Source organism: Pteronotus mesoamericanus, unplaced genomic scaffold (assembly GCF_021234165.1).
Source record: "Pteronotus mesoamericanus isolate MK-2021 breed Mesoamerican mustached bat unplaced genomic scaffold, CSHL_Meso_final scaffold_1066, whole genome shotgun sequence".
In the NCBI taxonomy this organism is placed as follows: domain Eukaryota; kingdom Metazoa; phylum Chordata; class Mammalia; order Chiroptera; family Mormoopidae; genus Pteronotus; species Pteronotus mesoamericanus.
Window position 1 is genome coordinate 3008586 of NW_026555299.1, and position 17036 is coordinate 3025621.

Genomic DNA, 17036 nt, shown 5'->3' on the forward strand with positions numbered 1-17036 from the left:
CAGTTCCCTCTCCTCCTCAGGGCACGTGGGAAGGGGGGCAGTGCAGAGAGAACGGGGTGGAACGCAGCAGTGGCCAGCCCTCTGGGACCCTGTACTCGCATCCAGGTTCCAAGGGCAGGGCTGGCTGTTCCAGGCAGGCTTCCCTCCTCAGAAAAACAAGAGTCACTAAAAACAAAACAAAACGGGGGAAAAAAACCAACCCTTTTGTTTTCTGGCCCCACAGAATGTCTTGAAGACACATCCAGAGACAGGGCCCCTCCACCCTTTCCTCTGTCTCTCTGCTTCTCCTCTCCTTCTACTCAAAATAAAAATCGCGCTGATCTTTCTTTATGGCCCGTCTGTCCTACAGCATGTTGCTAGCATCCGACAAAAACATTGGGTGGGCTACATGGAAAGCACGAACCTCAACTCTCATTCAGTCCGCTTCCCCCTCCCCATTTCCATCGCCTGTGCAGGGGATGCAGGGGACACAGGAGGGAGGCTGCCCAATGTGCACAGTTTCAAGCCAAGAGAAAGCTGAAAGCTCCCACCATCTTTGATTTGTCCGTTCGTACTAACTCGGGATGCAGGGAGGAGGGAGGGAATTAGAGAGGAAGACGAGGCCACAGTCCCTTCAGTGTCCCTTCAATGTAGAACAGCCCCTCACATGACAAAGCAGACACTCTTCACAGATGCCAGCAGCCACTTTGCTTCCCAAGGCCTCAGCAGGGACACACAGACTCAACACACAGGGTCCCTGAGATAGGACAAGAGCACACATAACAGGTTTCCACCAATAACTGGCAAATGACCAGATGAATGTGGCCTGTAGACCACAGACTGGGCGACAGGGGTCTCTTCCGGACTCCTGAGAAATGACCACTTGGGTCTCGACTGCTCGCTCAAGTCTTTAAGGTCCCCCATCTTTCCGCCCTGTGCCGCCCCCTTTGTCTGTGACCCGGGGGAGTGTGGATAGGCAGAGACAGGATATGCCAGAGGACCCTCACCCACCCACAAGCAGGTAGGGGCCTGGCCAGACTCAGGGAACAAAGGTACAACTTCTTCAGAGAGGGTGCATTTAGGGGTTCGGGTTTCTCTCTCCAAAGAAACCTCAAAAAGTTAATTCTCTCATTCATTTTCTCCACACGAATTTGTTGTTAGTGTACAGTCTGTCTCCTTTTTATTTTTCCAGCGGGGACTTTTTATTCACCACGACACCCTGCCAACCATCCCCTTCTCTAAGGAAAACCACCCCCAGACAGCCGAGCTTCCCAGCACACGGTGCAGTTACAACTGAGGCACCCCGGCCTCACACTCGACCCTCTCCCCGAGTCCGGCTGCGCGGCAGGGTGCTCCTCTGGGCGGGGCCCCCCGTGTGCTGGAGGGTGTGGGGTTGTCTGTCCTGGACGTCGGTACGTTTGTCTCGAAGGAACCAGGACTCGCCGTGCCGTGGGTGAAAGGGCCAGAGAAGGGCGCCCCCTGGCGGGATCCAACTCAGCTCAATCCAGCCCGGCCCCAAAACCGGCGTGAACCCACCCGAGCCCGCCAGCCCTCCAAGCGGACTCCCACTACACCCCCTCAATCTGGACATAACCGAGCTTCGGATCCACCGAGCACCCCACAGAATCTCTGCTTTCCCAAACCGCACACACGGTGTAGGGGATCCAGGGGCCCCTGTAGAAAAGGGTGGAGCCCCGCCCCGCCCCGCTGCCAGGGACCCCGAAGGCGGCAAACCCTCAGTACCCCGGCTGGGCCCAGAAATCCGCCCAGCCCGGATTTTCGCTCCTAATCCCAAATCCCCACCTGCCCCACCCCCCGCAAGGAGTGGCGGGGTGCACACACCCTCCCTCAGGGCGCAGCACTCGCCGAGACCCCCACCTTGTAACCACACCTGCCACCTTCCGCCATTCTCCTGGCGCCCCCCACTCACCCACCCAGAGCTCTCAGAGCCGACCGGCGCTGCACCTGTCCGCGGGGAAGCCCCAGCCTTCGGAGGATTCGGAGCAGGATTGGAGGCGAGCACGTCTCCCCTGCCCCCTCCGCAAGCCAGTTTAAGTAAAACTTGGTTCTAGGGCTTCCCCGAGACCGTCGTGGGATTCTCCTAATTCCAAACCCACCCCACCCACCGAGCCCCACAGTCTCCCCGGGGCAACGCGCGTGGAGTCTCTAAGTCTCTGGGCGCAGCGGCGGGACGCACTGAGTAAAAAGAAGGTGCGGAACGCCCTACCTTTTCAGCTGCAGCGGCCGGACCCCGCGCCAACTCCCAGCCGCGGGGGAAACTTTCCCCGGGCAGATCGGCGCGCTCGCAACTTGCTGGGCGCCTGCTGCCTTCCTGGCGGCGGCGTGTCCGCGACCCGCTGGCGCAAGGCGGCAGCTGCGCTCGCTCGGGGCTCGGGGCTCGGGGCTCGGGGCTCAGGGCCGGGGCTCGGGGCCGGGGCTCGGGCGGCCTCGCGCGGCTCCGGTGTGGATCGCTCCACGCTGCGTCCGCCCCGCAGCCTGGAGCCCCGGAGATGCCGGCGGCAGCTGCAGCCGTCCGCCCGCCCGCCGGCCCCACCTCCCAACCACCGCTCCGTCCCTCCCTCTCTCCCTTGCTCCCTCCCCTCCCCAAACCTCCTCCCCTTCAGTCTCCAGTCGCCGCCGCCGCTGCTGCCTTGGCGGCCGCCTTGAAGGCATGTCTGCTCCCGCGGGCTGCCCCTCGCCTCCTCCCTGCCTTGGTCTCTGCCTTCAGTTCAGCATCTATGCCTTTCTCTGGGGCGCACTGGGGCCAACGTCTGTCCTCCTCTTCCTTCGCCCCCTGCCTGCCTACCCCTTCTGCTTATGGGCCCACTTCCGTTGGGGAAGTGGGCAGCGTGGCACGCTGGACCTCTGGAGTACTTATTCCAGGGAAACTTTACGCTGCCTCCTGGGCCGACTGCAGGGCTGCGGGGGGTGGCGGGGGTGGCCCCTCCATCCGGATCTTCCTGCTTGGCTTCCCGATGCCCTGGGAATACCTGCCTAAAGCCAAGCATACCCACCCTCCCCGGGCTGCTATTAGATTGCGGCAGACAGCAGAGGCCACTGGAGGGGTGCAGCAGGGAGGGGCCTGACCCCAGCCCAGATGCTCAGGACTGGATTGCTAGAGGCCGGATCTGTGTCTCCAATCTCAGGGCTATCTTTTCATCTTTGTACTTCTGCCACAGCCTCACACCCCCTCCGCGGCCCCTGACACATGACTTCACCGAGACATTTAACCTCTGAACCTCCTCTGTAAAGCAGCTACCCTCTCCACTTGCCTCAGACAAAATGGGTAAGCAAGCAGATCAAAGCAGGCAGCCAGAGTGAAAGTGTTTACTAAACCCCAGATGAGAAGGGCTCATGTTGTCTGCTCCTCTTCCCCGGGCAGCACCTTTTTTTTTTTTTTTTTTTTTTTTTTGAGTCCCTTCTCTGAAGCTTTCTTACCCAGCGTTTGGTGGCCCTAGACGTTCAGGCACACACAGCCTCTGCAGGAGGGCCCTTGGTCAACTGATTAGCACTAAGAAGTGAGTGACTGATAGGAATTGAACCTATTCCAGTCTTGGATATGAATGTTGGTGATGTCAGGCCACAGAGCAGAGTTTCAAGGGGCAGGAAGTTGCTGTCTTTCTTTGCCCACTTCGAGGATGTCTAGTCCTTTCGGCCATTTTACTGAGTCACTGGGTAAATTGAGGAGGGGCTAACATAGTGGAGATGTAGCTGGGAGAAAACAAAAAAAGGGATCCGCAGTTTTTAAAGGGACCCAGAGTGAGCAATGCTTCACCCAAGGGGAAGAAATCTCTAATACTGCGAGTTCTGTAACACAAGGACAGGGAAAACACTAAGGGGCCTCAGGCTCTGCACTCAACCGTTCAGCTGCCAAAACAGGGTTGGGGGAGAGGCTGACCCTTTGAGCTGAGAAACCCCACAGGCCCTGCGTTTGTGGAATGCTGTTGGAAGAGGCTATCTGTGTGGGCCTCCTTGGACACAAGGCGCCACATAAATTTAAAGAGGAAAATAGCATGAGCTTACAGGAGGGTGCTGGGGCCTGGGAGGTGGAGACCAGAGACAACAGGAGGGAGGGATGGAGTTTCTGCGTGTCGGGGGATTGGTAGAAACATGCAGGAGGAAGTAGGGGGAGACGAGGACCCAACAGGCCAATCGGACATCCCAGACATCCAGCTGGGAATATAGCTCCTGTTCCAAGTCCGAGTTCCCCAGACCTCAGCCATTCCCTGGCCACCATCGAGCTTCTGGCCATATCTGCACGCCAGATAGAAGCATTTGCTTAACAGCTTTCTTTAAATCACCTCTTGTAGTGTTATTGTTTTACTTAAATGTGCTTGTTTTTACAAAGAAATGTTATATCATTCCCATAAATGGAAAACCAGCATCACATTACTATAAATAGAAGGTAACCATAAAAATGAATACAATGAAAATAAAAGTGTTATTAAATTCTAACAACGTCTATCTAACAACACTTTTTAAAAAATTCCAACAAGAGGCGACTGCCTAAGGATGGTGCTAAGCTGGGGCTCACTCTCTACTGAAAAGTAAGGTTAGCGGAGAGCGAGAAGGGTGTTAAAGACACGGCCACAAGCCGAGACTCCCACACAGTGATCAAAAGGATTGCAAGAGAACTGGAAAGGGACGCGCCACCCCCAACTCCTGGGGAGATCAGCCAGGGTTCTGAAGGACCATGGATGCATGACCTGAGGTCTCCTTGAAGACTGCTGACATCCTACAATTGGGAAACATGACTCTAAGTGTATTAGGCAAAAAGTCCTGTTTGTCAAAAGTTAGGGACTGTAAGAATTTAGTCCTGGACAAGAGAAGCTGATGCCTGTTGCAGAGAGCAGGCCTCCCTCATGCAGGGTGATCTTGGGGAAGTCACATCCCCTTCTCTGGCCTGTGCCTCCACCTGTACAATGAGAAGCACGGACAAATGGCCTCTAGGATCTCTTTTGCTATTCACTGATAAAAGCAAGAAAGGAACCAAGGTTGTGACCTGTTGGGAAACTGAGGAGAGGGGATGAGGAGGGGAGGGCCTGGGAAAGCGAACAGGGGCATGAACAGGGTCAGTAGGCCTCTGGAGGGAGCCAAGGCCGCACGGCTGACTGGTTGGAGTCTAGGTTGTCATAACTCTGGAAGTGGCCTGGCCCGCAAGTTTCCAGCTGCGCCAGCCCCCGCCCCCCCGTCATCTGCCCATTCTGGAATGAGCCTTCTGGACAGTTCATTGTAATCCAATCACCTCATTTTACAGGTAAAGAAACTGAGGAAGGAGTACAGACTGGATCCTAGTCATAGTCAGAGAGCTGGACATCAACCTGAGGACTTGTGACTCCCAGGCCACGGGCCTTTCAGCTCTCCTGGTGTTTGGGGGTCTGGTAGAAATGGTTCCTTTAGAAATTCTCCCTTTTCTTCCAAGGGGTTCTTAGACTCTGTTTTTTCGGGCACCTGGAAGAAACTTTGAATTGGCCTGAAAGCCCCAAACTTGCCAGGGGGTGGCCAGTGCTGAGCAGCCCAGGTGCTGTGCCCCAGGACAGTCCAGTCGTGAGCACCCACACACTGGCATCCTGGGGGTGCTAATGCAGAGCCAAGAGCCGCCCACCAGGGGTCCACGGGCCAGCATTCCTGTCCTGGCAACCTTGGCAGTTCCCTTCCCTCTCTGGGCCTCAGTGGCGCCATCCGTGAAATGAGACATTTGGTTTCAAGCTGGGCTGGCATTCCCTGCTTCCAGGCACCCAAGGACGGAGGAGAGGGAGGGAAACGTCCCTCCCAGCTTTAGCCAGACGTGGGTTACCTTTTCATCTGTTTTGTATGATGGTGCCTCACAGGTGATTTCAAGAAAGTGCCCTTTGCCTAAAAAGAATGTAAAGTCACTGGAAAGGATGACCTCTTGCTTCTATCATTTATAAGTTTATGTGAGCTTCTCAAGGATGTGAGCCCTGTCTTCTTCATCTCTGAGTCTCCAGACTCAGAATGGGGAGGAGAGTCGGGGGCCCCTTCCTAAATGTGCTACCTTGATCCAGCCACCCAAACCCTCTGATCCTTGGTCGATGCATATCTACAATAGGGGGCATAACTACACCTCTGGCACTGGGTGGCTGTGAGCATCTCCCAGAAAGCTTTCAGCACAGTCCCTGGCACACAGTAAATGCTCAATAAAGGTGAACCCGATCCAGGAACGGACGGTTGCATGACGCTAGACGGGCCAGATCTTTTCCCCAAGAGGCATCGTGACCTTACAACCTAACTTTTGCAAGGCAGTCTGCATTTTAAATGTTTAATCATTGCCTCCCTGATTTTTTTCTGAATTACCTCTTTTTATATGTAATTTGCAATCATGTCCCTCCATCAATGACGTTTCATTAAAATTACAACTGAGCGTGATTGAATTTGTCTTTGCAATGATCGTCATAAAAATAAATGTGCAAATCCTAAAACCATCTTGGGGGGTCTGAAGAATATGGTCTTGACCCTCCAAGGGCTGAACCAGTTGCAGGCATTCCCCCCTCATTCTCTCTTTTTTTTCCCTCCGAAGAGATACTTACAGGCCAGGCCAGCCTCTCTGCATGCTTTTAGCAAACGGCCCAAGGGCCTGCCTGCCAAGGTCCCCCTCCCCCTCCCCAGGAATGCTGCTGGCTGGCAGCTGGAACGGAGGGATGGTGCTCCCTCCCTCCCCGACCCTCTGAAGGAGGAGAGGTAGGTTCTGGGTGGCTATGCTGGGAGGGGCCCAGCGCCCCGCTTCCGCTGGGTGCTTGTAGCCTGGCTTTCCAGAAAGCAGAGTCCCTGGGGAATAGATGCTGCCAGATAAACTTCATCAAGCACCTTTATTTTCTGTATTTCAGTAAATTATACAATACTAAAAACTACCATTCATGAAGAGCTTATGTAGGTAGAAGCTCGGGTTGTCGGGTTAGACAAACGTCCATTCTAAGCCCGGCTCCTTTGTTTACCAGCTGAGTGGCTGTGGGGATGACTTCACCTCTCTGTGCTTTAGGCTCTGAACCTTCAGCGGTATTGCATATGCCAGGCACCGTGAGAAGGCCTTCAAAGCAGCAGCTCACTTAAACCTCCCAACAACTCTGCTAGGTAGGGATGGCTGGGAAGCGTGTTTCACGGAAAGAGCAGCTCAGAGAGACCTGCCTAAAGTCACTCAGCAAATAAAAAACTGAGGCTCAAACATTTCCGTTTTCACTTCCAGTAGGACCACATGCTCAGGAGAGAGGAAGAGATGGGTGGGCAGGGAAGAAAGAGGTCAGGAGTCCTGGGCCATCCTGGCGTTGAACATTCTGGCTCTGTGACCACGTGGCCTAACTTCTCTCAGCCTCTCTCCCCTTCTGTAAAAGGAGATGGGAACCGCTACCCTAAGGGCGCTTGTAAACATTGAGAGAGGTGATGCCTGCAAAAGGGCTTTGGGGGCCAGAACCGGTGTTAAAAGAAAGTGCAGAGAGGAAAGGTTTTATTTTAGTTTCCCAAGGGAGGGAAAGGGCCAGGCGGGGAGACGGGCACCAGCACCGACCCTGAGGGGCCGCGGCTGTGAGCTTTTATCGGCAACGGGCTGGTTGCACAGCGGGATGTTTCAGTTGGGCTGCAACTTGTTCCGTTGTCATCTTTGGGTGTTTATTGGTGGTCTGATGTCTGGGGTCTGGTGTGTCCAGTTTTGCAAGTTCCCGGAGCCTCTGCACCTTCAGGGCACTTCCAGTAATTTTCTAGCCCTGAGGGTAAAGACTCATAAAACAATTAGGGTCAGTCATGCTTGGGGGTCTAGCCAGCTCTGAGAAAGAGAGCCTGAGACAGTGGCTTTTGTCTTATCAGAAGGGGTATAACAAATGTCAGTCTTTGTTTAAATCCCCTGTATCATCTATGGAGGGCTGCTGACGTTACAGGTTTGAAACTCAGGCTTCCCCCGGTACAACTCAGTCACGCCACAAATATTTATGAAGGCACCACTGGGGACCAGGAACTCGCTTTGTACCTGGGTAAGAAAAGAATGTGCGGCGTCCTGGCCCTTACTCGAATGATTGATGGGGAACAATTAATGCCATCAGTTGATTTTAAATTTAAGGCCCATCTTGTACAACAGCTCTCCCATTTTACAGATGAAATCACTGAGGTTAAGCTGGGAGTGGGCAGGGCTACTTACCCAAGCTCTGCCAGCACATCGACTTCAGAGTTTAGGGGAGTTTGGGTCCTGCTTCCCCCATATCCTTGTTCTTTTGACCAAAACTCCCGCCTCATTTTCTGCCCTGCGATCCTCAGTTGCTCTCGGGTAAAAGCTCTCCTCTGTTAGCTATTAGTCTGCACACCTTTGCTCTCAGCCCCGGATCCTCATCTGTCCCTGGCTTTCTGCACTCTGATGCAAACAGCTCTCAATGGGAAAGAACTGAAAAGGTGGAAACACAGTATTGGTCAAGCAGGGGCCTCAGGCAACAGCCAGGAGTTGCCCCAGAAAGCCCAAGAAGTGGGTTCATGGCCAAGGGCTCTTCTGACCCTGAGCAGAGGTCACCTGTCATCTGAGTTGCTAACAATCAGGCTGTGAGAGTAATGGTGATTAAGATCAATTTCCGGGTAACATCAGAATGTCGCAGCTTTCGTCTGGAGCAGATTAGACCTGGGCTGAAACCTCAGCCCGCTGTGATCCTGAGCTCATCGCTTAACCTCCCTGCAGCTCAGTTCCCTCCTCTGCAAAATGGAGACAGTAACTACCTCTTGGGGTTTGGGATGGTGAACTGAAATAACCCAGGTAAAGTGCTTACAAGAAGCACACAGTAAGTATTTAAGACAGCTGCACCTACTTTTCCTGCAGACAAAGTCTCCCTGATACACGAAGCATTGACAGCTTACTGTGTGCGTGGAGGGACGTGAAGCTACAAAGGCCACGGCCAAGAACTTTGAGCTTGTACTAAATTCCAGCACTTCACTAAACAATGTGCCTCTATTTATTCCTCTCAACAATCCTGTAAGGAAGGGTCTATTACTGTCCCATTTTTACAGAGGGGGAAACTGAGGCTCAGAGAGTTTAAGTTGCCTGTCCTTGCTCACTCGGCTGGTGAGTGACGGAGTTGGAATTGACACTCAGGCAGTCAAGTTCCAGAGCCCAAGTTCTCTATCTTGACTCACGCTGCTTGGAAAGTTCTTCCCAATAACACTGTGGTTATTAGCTTTGTCTCCATTTTGTAGATGAGTAAAGTGAGTCACTCAAAGAGGCAGAGTGGCTCATTGGGCAGGACAGGGAGCAGAGCGAGAAAGAACTCCAGGTGTTCTGACTGCAATGCTGTGACTTTTGAGGCAGTGACTGGTCTACAGGCTCCCTCTAGCCAGGAAGGGGTCCCTGCTTTGAAGCTCAGTGACCCCCAAGGAGTCGTGCAGGGTTCTCAAGCCACTGGGGTGTATTGGGTATGGTGACAAGAATGCTAGTCTTCCTCCTGATCATTGAACTTGATGTCTGTTTCTTGGTCTGGGGTGCCAGTTGGCTGCAGAGAACAGGACTAAGGAACCTGGATCCATACTGGGCCATCTCCAGGCTCCAGGACAGATCTGCACCTGCTGTCACAGCGCCAGGACTGTCTGTCAACCCAGGCCCGGCTCCTGGCACCCAGGCAGCACAGGCTGGCTTCTACTCCCTGGCTCTCTTCAACCTTTTCTTTGTTCCTCCTACCACCTTCCTTCCCTCTCCCACTGTTATGGATTTAATTGTGCTTCCCCCAAAAATGATGGTCCCACTAAATGTGAATGGGACCTTATTTGGAAATAGTGCCTCTGTAGGTGATCAATTTAAGATGAGTTCATTAGGGTGGGCCCTAATCCAATATGGCTGGTATCCTTACTCAGAAAAGAAGTTCAGATACAGAGACAGACAAGAGAGAAGACAAGAAGACACACAAAGAGAAAGCCATGTGACGATGGAGGCAGAGGTTGGACTCATGCAGCTACAAGGCCAAGAATGTGATTTTGGCTTTGGATTTTGGCCAAGGATTTTGGCCACCATCAGAAGCTAGCAAGAGACAAGGAAAGATTCCAGAGTCTCAGAAGGAGCGTGACCCTGCCGACACCTTGATTATACACTGCAAGCCTTCAGAACCATGAGACAAGAACGGTCTGTCCTTTTAAGCCACCGGGTCTATGGTACTTTGTTATGGCAGCCCTAGGGCTCTAGGACACCCTTTCTCCCTTCACTCCCGCACTTAGCCTCCCTATTCCAAACATACACATCCAGGCTCAAAGGAAAGGACCCTACTCAGGTTCTCATTGACAGATGCGCTCTGTGCAGAAACAGCAGGAGCCCAGAGCCTTCCCCTGCTCCTTAGAAGCGGGATCCCTTGCTTAAGTACTATCAGAGAGCACTTGCTGTGTTCCGGGTGCTCTTCTAAGGGCTTTCTGAATATTTACTGCCGTCATTACCCCCATGTCACAGATGGGAACACTAAAGTCCAGAATGGCTAAGTAACCTGACAAATGTTGCACAGCTAAGTGGCGGAGCTGGGATTCAAACTCGGGCAGTTGGCTCCTGGACCTGAGTCCTTGACCGCTTTATCTTGCTGCCTCTGGTAGCACTATCCTGTTGTGTGAGCCTCTCCATCTGCTAAACGAGAACAGCAAACAGCTGTACGCCCTACCGCGTGCTCCGGGATTCTAGTTCCCATCCCAGAGCTCACAAGGCCTTGGAGGTGGAAGGGACTGTGATGACTGACTGTTCCTCTGCTTCAGTGCACACGTGTCTGTGCTTATGTGTATATGTGTATGTGTGTGTGTCTGTAAGGGTGCATGTCAGTGCTTGTGTGTGTGTGTGCATGATACATGCTCATGCTTATGTGTACGTATGTATGTCTATACTTGTGTGTTTGCATGCCTGTGCTTGTAAGGGTGTGAGTGTGTGGTGGTACATGTCTGTGCTGTGTATATGTGTGTGTATTGGTACACATCCACACTGCTTAAAAGCATCGTTTTGTTTTTCAGACTGAGGCTGATTCAGTTACTCAAATTAATTGCACACTTTGACTGACTCATTTAATGGGAACAGCCAGTTCTTGTGCCAATATGTGAAGTGACCCTCAGGACCCTTCCACCAAAAAAATATGGAGCGTATCTTATTTTTCTGTTAACAAGCATTGGACAGGGATGAGCTTTCCTATGACTTCTTGTTTTTCTCAGCGATGCTGCTGGCCTCCGCCTAGCATTCTGACCGGGGGACGTGTGGGAGCTTGTGAAGGTAGGCAGGGAATAAGGCCTCCCCGCAGAGAGGGAGAGGGGAGTAACTCACTTATCCAAAGGGATTTTCCCAACTGACTTTCCTCGCAGGTGAGGAACCTTCCGGATCACAGTGGGTAAGGAAGCAGCCAAGTTCATCCACGGACCGGCAGCAGGGCCTGGGCCAAGGCCCCTGTGTCCAGCTGTCTGCTTCCCTCCTTCCAGCGTCTCTTCTTCCCAGGTTTTTCATCTCTACGTCTGCCTTCCTGGTTCCTTGCTTTTTATTCCAAATATGTAAACCTCTAATAAACCTAAAGGCAGGCTTATGCCTTATTTATTCCCCAGTTACACTAGAGCAGAAGCCAATTAGAAGGTGGATAAAAGGCCCCATGTGCCATTTTTAGAAATGCTTCCCCAGCATAAACAGCTTAACTCCATAAAGCTCCCCAAGAATGTTTGCTTAGTGGCTCCATTTTTTTAAGAAGCGGGCCTTTGCTATAGGACCTTGGATCCACTCAGAGGACTGTGCAACATTAAAAAAAATAAAAAAAAAAAATCTCAGTAGCCTATGACTCTGTGCATGAACCAGGCTCTTTGGGAGAGCCTTGTCCAGGATTGAATTCACAGCACCTAGCAACTGGTAGGGGCTCACTACGTATCTAGTGACTAAAGAAATGAATCAAATAATCAATAAATATTAGCTTTAGCAAAACAGAATTAGGTGATTAAATCCTCGAAAGGGAAAAATATCAAATAGCATATCTTTCCCAGCCAACAAGATCTTGTTCTGATTATCTGTGTTGTGGAGTTCCTGTTATCAGAGACACAGTGTACATTCTGGGGCATAATTCCTCAAATCAGAAGTTTTGCTCATCTGCCAATACTTTCAAGTAGCGCCTGTGTGCCAGCAACTATGCTAGGCAAGCACTAGGCATAGCACAGTCAACCCAACCGATGTGGCCCCTGCGTTTATGGCACTCACAAGCCACGGGGAAGGCTGTCTCCTTCGGGATTTACTGAATACAAGGAGGCCCAGTGAATACAGAAGTGGCCCCGGTCCCTCCACACTTTCCAAGACAAGGAAAGACCCCCAAGGCCCACCTATAAGAATAGTGGGTGACGTTTCACCCCTCCTAGAAGGGGCCCGGCCAAGGACAGCAATAACACTTTATTAGAGATAAAAGCACACTGAACTATCTGTGTCCCATTTTCCACAGCCTGTTCCTTAGAACCACTGTCCCCAAAAATTAAATAATGAGAACTCAAGGGAACAGGTGAGCCCTAAGAGCTCTGAGTACACCCAGCACCGGGAGACACTGGACATCAGTAGGTGAAGATTTTGTTTCAACTATGCTGGTAGCATGCTGATGGCCTGGACAAGGCTCTGTCCTTTCTGAGTGCTCTGGGTCCGATGAGGTGAGCCTTGCTCAGCTCAGACCTTCTACATCTCCATAAACACCTTTCTCTTCTCTGCGTTCTCTGTCCCTCTGCCTGTTAGCCATCCCTACCTCCCCACCCCCCACTCAGGAACCTGCTCATGCCTGGATCGTCCTGTGTCATTCTTAGTAATGTACTCTTACTCTTAAAAGAAAGTTTCCTAGGGAGTCACTGGCTGAGTCATGCACAGCAGACTCAGCCAACCCCAAGTCTGGGAGGGAGCTTTTGCTGTTAGGCTCAGAAATTGAAGGGCAAAGATAATGCTGGTGGTCCAGGGGCACAGGGAGCACCTGGGCTTAGGGCTCAGTGGACCCTGCCTCTCCACACGTGGCCGCCCTGTGGCTTGCCAGAGACTGTGGTCCAGGCCCTTTCTCTCTGTCAATCCAGAGGGGCCTTTACCTCTACTAGGAGATCCTCACTGAGCAGCCCCGATGACACAGACCTCTGAGAACCCAGTAGAATGGTGATCAAAGGGTAGGCCTGCATTTGTCCTTATTGCTTCTTAAGGAAAAAGCTGAAGTTCTACCAGTGATCCACCAGGCCCTACCTGATCTGTCCCCCGTCCACTGCTTTATATCATCTCTTTCCATCTTCCACCTTGCTTGTGGCAGAAGAGAGTGTGTGAGTTATGGGACTGGATCACGGAAAGCACCCCAGTTCTCTCTCTTTCTCCCTCTCTCCTTGCTCTGGGGAAACTAGCTGCCATGATAAGAGGGCCCCATGGTGAGGAACTGAGGCCTCCAGCCAACAGCCGTGTCGGCGTGCCATCTTGGAACAGATCCTCCAGCCTCGGTCAAGCCTTAAGATGACAGTAGCTGCAGCTGATATCTTGACTACAAATTCAGAAGGCGCTCCAAACCAAAACAACCTAGCCAAACATCATGAATTACTGACCCAGAGAACTGTGTGTGAGATGTTGTTTTATGCCGCTAACTGTGGGAGTGATTTGTTTTGCAGCATTAGAGAATTCAAGGAGTGTGGACTGGCTTTTAGGGGAAAGAGGCTCCTGGGCACTTAGGGTGAGGAAGTCAGAGGAGGGGGCTCCATGGAGGACAGCTGTCTATCAAGTATATGGCCTGGCTGTAAAGTGACCAGAGTGGTAACAATGACTGGTGTTAACGCGGGCTCTCTGAGCTTCATATATAGTTGCTCATGGCATCCTCACAACAGTTCTGTGTTGTGCGTATTATTAATCATCTTCCATTGAAAGATGAGGAGACTGTGGCTCAGAGGGGTCAAATGTATTTCTTGAGGTCACGAAGTCCACGCAGAACAGAGTCAGGATTTGGCCAGAGGCACATTGAGCCCAAAGCTCTATCCTCAACCATGACACTGGGCAGAGCCCAGAAAAGCCAGGTACTCAGAAGGCTGGGAACATGAATGAGGGCCAAGTGGGCTGTGCCTGACTATGCCTGGGGAAAGGAAGAGCTGGAAGAGCTGGAGGGCTACAAGACTTGCAAGTCCAGCTGCGGGCAGAGGTCCTCTGGGTGGTCATAATGGGGGCAGGGACCCCTTCACGTGATGGTACTATCCCCAGGAAGTAGGTGACTAAGGTTCCAAATGTGTGATTTTGCTGCGGGAACTCAAGGATGGCCATTTGATGGCATGAAACCTCAGCTGCTGTAACAAAGAGACCCTCAAATACAGTGACATACCATAGAAATGTATTTCTCTTTCACATAAAAGCTCCAAGATTGCTACGTTCCTTCTAGTTGCTTTTCCACTGAAGTCACAGTTGTTTAAAAATAGACTCCTGGCATTTCCAGGTTCTAGCCAGTGGAAAGGGGGAGGAGAATGTAAAATAGGTCCACCCAGTGTCTTAAGGCATGGCCAAGGTTTAGCATCATGACTTCCACTCTCAGGCTTTTGGTCAGCACTTGCTCAGTGTCCATGTCCAGGTGCAGAAAAGGTTGGGAAACAGAGTCCACGTGGACTGCCATGTGCATACCTACAGTTGCGTTACTGTAGAGGAAGAGGACAGGAACACTGGGGGACCACCAACAGATTCTACAAAAGGGGATTATTGAATATGGTGTGACCCAACAAACAGAATATTGTAAATTTAATCCAGACTGTCTGTTATTGTTTTTTTTTTTAAACATTTTAAAGGTAATGAATATTTTTGAGAACCTTCAGAAAGCTGATGATCCCCTCCCCCCAAAAAATATTCATACAGGTAATTGTTGTGGATTGAGTGTTCTCCCCTCCCCAAAAAAATTTTATTGAAGCCCTAACCTCCAATGTGATGGTATTAGGAGGTGGGGCTTTGGGAAGTGATTAGGTTTAGATGAGGTCATGAGGGTGAAGCCCTCGCAATGAGATTAGTGCCCTTGTAAGAAGAGGAGACATCAGGTCTTTCTCTCTTCATCATGTGAGGATATAGCAAGAAAGCAGCCTTTTGCAAACCAGAAAGAGGACCCTCACCAGGCACTGAATCTGCTGGCCCCTTGCTCTTGTGCTTTCCAGCCTTCAGAACTGTGAGAAGTAAATGTCTGTTGTTTAAGCTACCTAGTCTATGGCATTTTGTTTTAGCAGCCCAAGCTAAGACAGTAATTTTGCATACAACCTCAGGGGCTCTAGAAAGTTTTTGGAATCCATGGACTCCAAGTTCAAAATCCTCTGTTTAGAACCTGGTTATAAGTGCATTAATCATTGCAATTTAGCTCTGAGCGTTCTGGCAGTCAAAGCAAAAACAGATACTGGGTTCTATAGTTCTCATTTGTCTTCAGGGGAAATAAAAGTATATTAAGTCCCACCATCATCTGTGAAGAATTTATTTCTTGGAGGCAAAACAGTAGCTTTTATTTTTCCATTAAGCAGGGACTGCAGGTTGCCTGGGAATCCCAACCTGAAAAGTGGCAACACACCACCTTGAAATGTAAAACATTGCCAGCTTTCTTTCGGCAACAATAGGCTGTCATCCGCCCTGGGTGTAAACACAGCTCCTAGTCTGGAGGCAGGTTGCTAAACATATGCACAGGGCATATGGGGGACCCTGGGGGTGCCGCCGCCACGGGGGAGATTTTCAGCAGCCAACCTGCTGCTGCTCCTGCAGCCACCGCAGCTGCTCCCTGGGGTCTCTTTGAACAGCCCATGGGCACCTGGGCCTGGGGGCACCCTGCCTAGCTGCTGTCCTGGGAAGGCAAGGGACAGAGTCCCGGTGACCTTTCCTGGGGCAGACGAGGGTTGTCCCCGGGTCCATCCCCTGGCAGGGGTCTCTCAAGTCCGGCGTGGGGCTGGGCTGGGGGCTTCTTCGCTGGCCCCTCTGCCTCTGACCTGATCACGTTTCAAGCCTCCATTTCCTCCCTTTCCTGCTGGCCTGTCTATTCCTGACTCTCCCTTTCTTTGGCCATTCTTGTTTTCTCTGTCTGTCTGTCTCTTCTCCTCTGGCCTCTCTTTCCCCTACGTGCTCGCCGTGCTCCCCTCTGATTGATTCTCACTCTCTGCCCCTGTTTGTCTCCTGCCTCCTTGCTTTTTGTATCTATTTCTCCCTTTATCTCTTTTACCTTTTTTTTCATTACACATCTCGTGTTAGCGCTTTCCCTTTGCCTCTCCATCCATCTCTGTGTGTCTCTCAGACTCTGTGTCATTGTTTTTCTGTCTTCTGTCAGCACTTTACAGAGACCCCCGACTCTCCCTCCCCCACCCCCCGCCCGGCCTGCATCTCTGCCTCTCTTTTACGAGTGTCTTTCTCCACCACACTCTCACTTTGCCTTTCTTTCCTCATTCTCAGAGAATGAGGCTGGGGTCCAGAGAATCCTGTGCTGTATGAAGCACCAGGACAGTTAATCAGCTCAGGACCCTGAATCTGTGCCTTATCCATCCCCCCTTTCCCACAGCCAGTTCGCCCGCTGGTCCCTGGGTAGCCCCTTATCTCTTCCTGTCCCTCCACCCAACACACATAGTGAGGCCCTGGAGCCCAGCCTGACCTGCAGGCCTCTCTGTGGGCCTGGCTCCATTCCACTCCTGGCTCCAGTGCCTCGTTGCCATGGTTACCTCGGCCTCCTCGGAGGCCTCAGGGGATGGCTGGCACTAGTGGCTTGGACTAACTGGGACCAGAAACACCTGTCTGGCTCCTGTGCTCCTCCTCAGCAATTCTCTCCTCCTCGCCAACGACTTCAGCCTGGAGAACCCACCACCGTTCTCTCAGAGGCCGCACAGTTATCAAAACGACATTGCTGGTAGTTCCTTTGAAAAGAGATGTTAAACCTGTGGCCAACTAATCTCAGCTGGGTTTGTGACCAGGACACCATTAGCCAAGTATGGGTCAGACCAAGACGAAGCTGCTGAATCCTTGTTAGCATCCATTCAATCATTCAAGTACTTATTTGTTCAAACATTTGGAGAAAAAGGGCTGAATAAAGACAGGGCTCTGCCTTTGAGAAGCCCCCACAGATGATATGGACAGAGGTTGAACTGCCAACCTCCCTGAG

The 17036-nt window shown here is 51.8% G+C and overlaps 1 protein-coding gene across 2 annotated transcripts in view; it reads right to left on the reverse strand.

The window, feature by feature from the left end:
• Nucleotides 1-2395, reverse strand: part of TSPAN18 (tetraspanin 18) — a 168058-nt gene extending 165663 nt beyond the window's left edge. For both annotated transcript variants that reach the window (XM_054587117.1, XM_054587116.1), the window contains exon 1: nucleotides 2207-2395. The gene's annotated coding sequence lies outside the window, so the exon portion shown is untranslated. The remainder of the gene's footprint in view (nucleotides 1-2206) is intronic.
• Between the last annotated feature and the right edge of the window lie 14641 nt (nucleotides 2396-17036).